General features: G+C 42.2%; 1 long non-coding RNA gene across 1 annotated transcript; it reads left to right on the forward strand.

Moving 5' to 3' along the window:
- Positions 1-224: 224 nt before the first annotated feature.
- LOC140730077 (uncharacterized) lies at positions 225-1,255 on the forward strand. Its single transcript, XR_012099508.1, has 2 exons — positions 225-282; positions 914-1,255. It is a non-coding gene; the product is annotated as an uncharacterized lncRNA (long non-coding RNA).
- The last annotated feature ends 8,467 nt before the right edge of the window (positions 1,256-9,722 follow it).

Genomic DNA, 9,722 nt, shown 5'->3' on the forward strand with positions numbered 1-9,722 from the left:
GATGACTCAGATTGTCAGCGGGTCATTTTTCGATTCGAGATCACGCAAGGAAGTTGTAGTGTTTGCTCATATGCTACCGCGGTGTATAAAGTAGTCCAGACAAACTAGAGATATCTCCAGAAATGCAAGTGTCCGGCTCATCGATTAAAGAAAATGCAACTTCAGAAAAGACTCTAAATTGAATTAGTCAAATAGATAATATTATCCCTTGTTTCAGAAACTACATTAAATGAACCATACGACAAAAAGATTCTTCTGGCTAAGTGATCAACTGACCTTCTGGTAAGTAATGGAAATACTCAGTTCCTCAAACCCGGAGCTGAACATTTCATTCAAATATTTACCGAAGGGTAAATGCGTAGGGAACGCAGCAAGTTATGGGGCAAAGGAATCAGTTATTGGAGGGTGGAATAGCTAGGAACAGAACACTGATAGAGGTCGTTCCTGGGCAAAGCTCATTCAGATGGAAGGCAATGTGGCAAAGTCTGAGGTCATCCACCTTGGATCAAAGAGGAATAACTCCGAGAGCAGCTGTGGGCAATTGACTAGATCGATCACTACCATAGCATTGTTGGTCTGCAGCGTATTATTACACTGATGGGTCTGTGGCCACTCGGCTTACACTTCCCTTCTCATTGCAACTTTCAAACACGTTCCGTTGTGGTGTAATACAAAACAAAAATGCAATAGGAGAGTTAACTCATTTGTTTTGTCACTGTCGCAGTTTAATTGACCCCATTGTGGTGAACTACATATTCCTGCCTGGACACGCCCCCCCCCCCCCCCCCCCCCCGCTGACTGCTCCTGCGGCTCCTCCCACAGACCCCGGTATAAAGGCGATTGGAGCCACAGACTCTTCCTCAGTCTCCAGTATGTTGTATGATGGTCACTTGCTGCTTTTGCTTTCTTCCAGCCAATAAAAGACTACCTTAACCCACGTCTCAGAGTTATTGATGGTGCATCACCCCATTCACCTCTGAGAGAAGGACCGTTTAATGAATGCTGAAACTCTGAACTACAACACTGTCTGCTCATCTACGTGTGCTGACAATAAGGAATTGCCGATGATGCTTTAACAAGTGAAATTTCTGCTGCTCAGTTCGAAATCTCTGCTCATGGCTCAGTGCGAGTCCGAGACTCCTAAACACCTCAGCTTTCTTCCTTACCTGTGTGCTTATATAATCTAAGTAAAGCAATTTTAAAATAATTAAAAAATAAGTGCATTAAACAATTGTTCCCCATTTTTCCCTGAGAATTCGTTGCTACTTTTGGCTCCTGTTATTGACGTTGACAACTGCACCGGGGTAACTTGTGTCCGTTCCGCCCTGCTGCAGCTTTGGTCTCTCACTGTAATGAGCACCAACAAAGTGCTGGAGGATCTCACAGGCCAGGCAGCATCTCTGGAAAAGAGTACTGTTGACATTCGAAGGGTCCTTCCAAATGGTCCCTGCCTGTAACGTCGACTGTACTCTTTTCCGTAGATGCTGCCTGGTCTCTGTATTCCTCTAACAGCTTGTGTGAGTTGCGTGGATTTCAGAATCAGAAACTGGTTTATTATCACCGGCACGTGTCGTGGAATTTGCTAACTGAGCAGCAGCAGTTCAATGCAGTACATACTATAGAAGAAATCAATCAATCAATCAATCACAGTATGCGTATACTGAATAGATTACAAATCGTACAAAAACGGAAATAATATATGTTAAAAGAGTGAGGTGGTGTTTACCGGTTCAATGTCCATTTAGGAATCGGATGGCAGAAGGGAAGAAGCTGTTCCTGAATCGCTGAGTGTGTGCCTTCAGGCTTCTGTACCCCTACCTGACCATAACAGTGTGAAAAGTGCATGCGTAAGTCCCCAATAATGGATGCTGTCTTTCTGAGACATGGCTCTCTGAAGATGTCCTGGATACTTTGTGGGCTAGTACCCAAGATGGAAAAGACTACATTTATGACCCTCTGTAGCCTCTTTCAGTCCTGTGCAGTAGCCCCCCACCCCACAACCCCCCCCCCCCACCCAGACCCAACAATGATACAGTCTGTAAGAATGCTCTCTGCGGTACATCTATAGAAGTTTTTGATTATTTTTGTTTACATACCAAATCTCTTCAGACTTCTAATGAAGTACAGTTGATGTCTTGCCTTCTTTATAGCTGCATCAATATGTTGGGTCCTCAGAGATCTTGACACCCAGGAAATTGAAACTGCTCACTCTCTCCACTTCTGATCCCTCTATGAGGATTGGTATGTGTTCCTTCATCTTGCCCTTCCTGAAGTCCACAATCAGCTCTTTTGTCTTACTGATGCTGAGTGCAAGGTTGTTGCTGCGACACCTCTCCACTAGTTAGCATATATGGCCACTTGTCTCCATCTGAGATTGTACCAATAATAATTGTATAATCAGCAAATTGATAATGGTATTTGAGCTATGCCTAAGCACACAGTCATGTGTATATAAAGAGTAGAGCAGTGGGTAAGTACACATCCCTGAGTTGCACAAGTGTTGATCGTCAGCGAGGAGGATATCTTACTGCCAATCTGCACAGATTTTGATCTTCCAGTCAGGAAGTTGAGGATCCAATTGCAGAGGGAGGTACAGAGTTCCAGGTTCTTTAACTTCTGGGAATGATGGTGTTCAATGCTGAGCTATAGTCGATGAATAGTATCCTGACATAGGTGTTTGTATTGTCCGGGTGATCTCAGTCCACGTGAAGAGCCATTGAGATTGCCTCTGCCATTGACAATTTTGCTGATAGGCAAATTGCAGTGGCTCCCGGTCCTCGCTGAGGCAGGAGTTCAGTCTAGTCATGACCAACCTCTCAAAACATTTCATCACTGTAGATGTGAGTGCTACTGGCTAATAATTATTAAAGCAGTTCACATTATTCTTCTTTGGCACTGGTATAATTGTTCCCTTTTTGAAGCAAATGGGAACTCTGCCCGTCGCAGTGAGAGGTTGAAAGTGTCCTTGAATACTCCCGCCAACTGGTTGGCACAAGTTTACAGAGCCTCACCAGGTACTCCATTGGACATTCTGCATTGTGAGGGTTCACTCTAGACTGTCTTTAAATAGTCTAACATCGGCCTGCAAGACAGAGATCACAGGGTCACTGGGTACAATAGGGCTATATGCTGCCTTTCAAAGCGGGCATAGAAGGTGTTCAGTTCATGCGGTAGTGAAGCATTGCTGCCATTCACGTTATTGGGTTTCGCTTTGTAGGAAGTAATGTCTTGCAAACCCCGCCAGAGTTGTCGTACATCCAATGTCCCCTCCAACCCGGATCAAAATCATCTCTTCACCCTTGAAATAACCCCCTGCAGGTCATAACCTGGTTTTCTGCTACAGACCTGTGTTGCCAGCCTTCAATGCCACAGGTCTAGCTTTCAGCAGATAACGTACCTCCTGGTTCATCCACCGCTTTTGGTTTGGGAATGTTCGGCAAGACTTTACAGGCACACACTCATCCACACAGGTTTTAATGAAGTTGGTAACAACTGCAGCATGATCAACGAGTTTCGTAGATGAATCCCTGAATACTGTCCAGTCCACCAATTCAAAGCAGTCCTGTAAGCGCTCCTGTGCTTCCCTTGTCCATATCTTCCTGGTCCTCACTACTGGTGCTGCAGTCATCAGTCTCTGTCGATACTCAGGGAGTGGAAGGACAGCCAGGTAATCAGACTTCCCAAAGTGTGGGCGTGGAATAGCACAGGTGGTATTATTGATGGTGGTGTAACAATAGTCCAGTGTGTTGTTTCCTCTGGTACTGCAAGTGATTTGTTTAATGGTAAGTGCTTAGTGACTGTTTTCAAGACTTTCGTACATCTTGACCCAGTGCTCAGACCGTCTAAAGCCTGATTGACATTGGCCTGAGGTGGAATGTATACTGCTACCAAAATGACCCCGTTATCTCCCGTGATAGGTAAAATGGACGGCACTTCACTGATAGAAATTCCAGGCTTGGTGAGCAGAATTGGGAAAGCACTGATATACTTGTGCACCAAAAAGAGTTGATCATGAGGCATACTTCTCCATATCTGCTTTTGAGAGACTCTGTAGATCTGTCCTGACGGTGCACAGTAAACCCGTCGATCGGAATCGCTACATCCGATACGGAAGGGGTTAACCAGCACACCGTGAAAGAAAGGACACACTCGGTCTTAATGTCCCTCTGACTCAACGCCCTAGCTCGAAGATCGTCGATTTCCGGCATCTGCAGATTTTCTCTTGTTATTATCCCTATTGTCTACAATATCCATCGGCTTTCGCCAACCCCTGTCCGCTCGCACTGAGATGCTGAGGCGTTTTTGTTGGTGCTGAGGGTGATTTAATGGAAGCTCTGATTGGTGTTTAATGACGGATAAGGGGCAGCAGGGAACTGACTCGTGAATGAGTGTTTGGTGAAACTCTCGACAAAGTGATTTAATCAGAAGATCAACACTTTTTTTCATTAGAAAACTTCCTGCGGGTCTCACAGAAAGTACGGCCGGACGCTGAGATCTGACTGAATGTTCGATCATAGTTGGATTTTAAGATGAGTGGGGTTGTGGTGGGTCCAGGCTGTAGGGGAGGGGGTTGTGGTGTAAAATAGTAGAAAGCAAGACAAGTGTGGAGGAAAGACAGACTCGCAAATGGACACGGTGATCAGGGTTTGTGAACAGGAATTCCAACAAAACATCGATGGTTTGGCAATGCAATACTGCGAGACGTAACATTCTCAAAACTGTTAGTCGGGGGTTTGCAGAAATAATCACAGAAGTTGGAAAACACATGCCCGTCAATATAAAACTAACAGGATCAAACCGAAAACACTGGGGATTCACAGATCTGGTAACCAATTTCAGGTGCTCTGGAATCCTCACAGCCCAAGCTCTCCGGCTCCCCACACTGTCACGTAGAGTTCAAATGGTGGTTTAGATAATGGCTGAAGGTTTGGTGTGTCGATATTTAGAAGCTGGGAACTGGAAGTTGGGAGGGGAAGTATTGGGGACATTGAGTCTGGAGGTAACAACAGTGAGAAAGAAGATATGTTAATGAAATGACCGAGATAACAAAGCTAATGAAGGTGTAGGTAGGAAGTGTTTGTAAGAGGTTAAAAGCTTATTGTTTGATTTACAACTAATCTGTCCACTCTTAAAAGAAGGTGAAGTTTCTTTGCACTGTCAGTGCCTTGGATAGCCCAGACAAATCAGTATGCTTCCTGATCTACACACTACTCCCTCAGATTATCAGACCTCTGTCTAACTCCTACAGGATCTCTCCTTGAGAGGATATGTTTCCAGCACTTTTAGTCTTTCTGAGAATGTCTTTTTTTTTATTGGGATGGGGTGTCTGTTGAAGAGGACTTCTTGGCCCAGTTTATCTCGTAATAATTTGAATGAGATTTATCATTTGATAGTGGTATGAAATCAGAGCCATTTTGTGATTTCATGTGCATCATGAAAGGTAGCTGTCAATCTTTGGTGAAGATTACCATTAAGTTTCCACTAGCTGTTGAATACGTTGGGCAGGGATTTGTGATGAGATCTAAAGGATTATTCAATATGCTTAATATCAGCCAAGACACTTTGAAAAGGTGGTTCAGAATCGGAAATAGCCGAGGGATCAGTGGGCTGTCATGTTACAAAGTGTGTTGAAGGGGAAGACTCAGACTCCAGGTGTGTCCATTTCTGCTGGTCCTTTTTAACCCGTTACAGGGTACGTAACACATTAAAGTGTAGCCCTCTCACTGTCAGCTCATAATGAGTCAGCTGTTACTGTGAATACAAACTAACAATGACATAACTCTACAATGCAAGGGATTAATGAAGAAAAGGCAATTACCAGTAAATAAATGAGTTGAGGATGGATATGATTTGGGCATCCACAATAAAGGTTTTAATATTTCTCCTAAGGGAAGCTAAGGCAATGAGCTGTATGAATACTGACCAAGCAAATTTAATGATTGCTAGAAAGCACTAATTTAGCTCACAACAGTCCAAACTTAGATTTAAATTGTATTGATAAAATATTTTAAGCTATAACAAACGAACTGAAGAAAAGGATCCAAGACATCTATCAGTCTACAGTGTGCATGTAATCATTGAAGCTCATTCCCATGTAATCAGTCTCGTTTGCTTCACTTCATTTACTCACGGTACTGAAACAGTTCTGCAGCGAAGGAACAGTCCAAACAAACACAAAAATAAATACATTCTCACAACATGCATGGAAAGTTGTTGAACTGTCTCCTCTTGCCTCTCCTACAATTATTGGGTGCTAGCTTTTTAACTGAAAGCTATCTACACATTCTCTGTGAGACTATAGTCTGCATGAGGCTTTCCGGACATCTGTAATGGTCCTTCCAAATTTAGTTCTGAGAGAGTTCCACTATGTTCTTCCACTTTGTTCATTGTCTGATCCTTCTCCCTATCTTTCTTGAAACTTTTTTGACCCTGCACTGTCTGTAAAAAAAAGACTACAGGCCATCTTATTGGCCAAAATGTTAACAATACAAATCCTGTTGATTAATTTAACAAGCCAAATATATTAATCAACTGAATTTTTATATTAAACAGCAAAATTACATACCCAATTGAAAATGTATATTATCAAATGTATAATATAATTAAAGGAACATTTTTTTAAACAGATTTGCATTTTGAGCAAATCTGAAAAAAAAGATGCCAAACAGCATAACTGTATTGATAAAATAAGGCATGGTTTTAACCAGGATATTACATTCTCAAACCACCAAAACAGGTACATCCTCATGACTTTGTAAACCTTTGAAACATAGTAAACATTAATAATAACACACTTATACCCAATAGCAATAACAATTATGTTCACCCTTATGTTCTGATAGTATTCAGGCATACGGCTCACAGCAATCAAATGAATGAAGTGATTACAAGACATCCAATCCATTTGTAAATGGAAGTAACATATTTCACTATTGACATTCACTCAACACTCTGATTTCCAGACATAACACATGCCAGCCTATCTGGCAATTTCCTAACTCTGAGACCTTCTTATCTCAATTTCACTTTCATCTTCCTTTAATAGTTGATTCTCAGTCACTATTTCATTAATCTGAATCTTTTCTAGTGACTTTTCAGTTTACTTTGAGATGTTTCATCCTGTATACTATCCATTCCTTACTGCAACTCAGTTTCTTCTGCCCTCTGTGTAGACTTGGCTTCACCTTCAATTATATTGGAGTCTGTTTCCCTTTCACTATCTAATAAAACCTCTGGTTATCCAGTGCATTCCCACTATACCCAGTTCTAGACTGAGGGGTTCTGACATCTCTTAATCAACTCCTCTTGGGAGATTTGCATATACCTCTTAGGAGTTTGAAGGGATTTGGTATGTCAACAAATACACTCAAAAACTTCTATAGTTGTACCATGGAGAGCATTCTGACAGGCTGCATGACTGTCTGCTATGGTGGGGGGGGTGGGGGCGGTGACTACTGCACAGGACCGAAATAAGCTGCAGAAGGTTGTAAATCTAGTCAGCTCCATCTTGGGTAATAACCTACAAAGTACCCAGGACACCTTTAGGGAGTGGTGTCTCAGAAAAGCAATACACGTAATTGATTTGCTTGTTTATTTATTATTGTTGTGTTTATTTTAATTATTTTTTTCTCTCTGCTAAATTATGTATTGCATTGAGCTGCTGCTGCTAAGTTAACAAATTTCACGTCATATGCTGGTGATAATAAACCTGATTCTGATTTTTTTCTCCAGAGAGTGGTAAATCTGTGGAATGCTCTGCCACAGACTGTGGTGGAGGCCCAGTCTGTGCATATATTTAAGCTGTAAATTGATCGTTTCCTGATCAGTCAGGGCATCAAGGATATGGCAAGAAGGCAGGTGTATGACGTTGAGTGGGATCCAGGATCAGCCATAATAGAATGGCGGAGCAGACTTGATATCTGAATGGTCTAATTCTGCCCCTATGTCTTATTAGATACCGTCTATAAGGAGTTTATACTTTTTCCCTGTGGCCTCATGGCTTCCATCATGTTCTCCTGTTTCTTCACACAGTCCAAAGACATACCAGTTTGTAGATTAATTAGTCATTGTAAATTATTCAATGATTAAGCTGGTATTAAATAGATGAGTCATTGGGCACAGCAGCTCGCTGGGACAGAGGGGTCTGTTCTATGCTGTATCTGTAAATAAAAATAAAATTTAAAACAATTCTTATGTTTTTATCCCTGTTCACAATAAAATGCCAAAGGATTTGAGTCAGTAATATAAGACCATGACCAATGGTTTACTATTATTTACACGTGTTTATGTTTAAGCACTCTGACACAGTCCTTTCAACATAATTTCACAGGGAGACTAGTGGATTATAGTGGATTGTAGCTCACAGCTTATTGGAGCATCAGACTAGTCTCATATACCTCCTAGTGGCAAGTTTGAATGTGGCATCAGCAACAAGGATCAGCAGACCTGACCTGTGCATCAGGAAAGAAGGCATCAGAATGTGTTGTGGAGTTGAAAAAAGACATATTCACAGAGTGCACAAGTTCGGTGTCCTCAGCGGTCCCATCCTTCAGTCTCAGTCCTGTTGCTTAAGTTGTGAGCAAGATCGAACTTTTTGCTGTAGTGAAAGAAGCAGTCATAAAGGAATAGTTTCTATAGGAACTGCCCTGATTTAAGAATGTGTGTTTTCCAAGAGTAATTTATCCATCTTTCTCACAGCAGTAAAGGCAAAAGAGAACAGAAAAGAACAGCAGAAGATTTGCCTCAATGTGCCTGGCAATGAACACACGCTGGAAAGCCAAGAAAACTGCACGTCAGGAGAGAACAAAAAGATGGCACCTCCGTTACTGATGTCAGGGAACGTATGCGGTTACCGTCTGCCCATTTAAAACGGCAAGCCAGCCAGCTGGTGGGGCCACAGTGGTGCAGCTGGCAGAGCCACTACTTTGCCAGAGACCGGGTTCGATCCCAATCTCCAGAGCTGTCTGTGTAGAGTTTGCAGCTCTCCTTTTTCCCACCCCCTCCCACACCCCAAAGATGTGCTGCTTAGTGGGTTAACTGGCCACTGTAAATTGTCCCTAAAGTGGTAGAAACTGGAGGAAGTCGATGCGAAAAAGGCAGAATAAAATTTGGGGTTAAAGTAAGGATTCATGTTAATGGGTTGTAGTTGGCATTGGTTCAGTGGTCCAAAGGGTCTGTTGTCATGTGAACCAAGTCACCAGAGAGACACTGAAGCTCATGGATACAGACAAGAGAAAATCTGCAGATGCTGGAAGTCCAAGCAGCACACACAAAATGCTGGAGGAACTCAGCACTTTGTGTCTCGTGCATACAGAAGTATTTTATTCAACAAAATGAGACAGTCTTGGAGGAAGCGGCCTTTTCGACCCAAAATTACATGACATTTAATATGCTAAAGATCAAAGGTAACACCAGGACAATTCTGTAGTTACAATGTATCTACAATACTTCCTTTGAATTACACATATTTTTCACACACCTCCTTCGTCGCACCCACACTGACACCCAAATTGAATGTTAATCAGCGTTGTTTGGGTTTTCAATCATCTGGTGTCCACAGCTCCAGGAAATTATTGTCCAGGGCTGCATTTCAAATTAAATGACAGTCAACATTCATGTTTGAAGATTGGCTGCTGGTGAAGTTAATATCCACAATATACCCTAACTCCAAACTATATCCAAAACAGGGCTTGTGTCTCTCTATAGCTCTAAAAGATAAATGT

Source organism: Hemitrygon akajei, chromosome 7, assembly GCF_048418815.1.
Source record: "Hemitrygon akajei chromosome 7, sHemAka1.3, whole genome shotgun sequence".
Lineage (NCBI taxonomy): Eukaryota > Metazoa > Chordata > Chondrichthyes > Myliobatiformes > Dasyatidae > Hemitrygon > Hemitrygon akajei.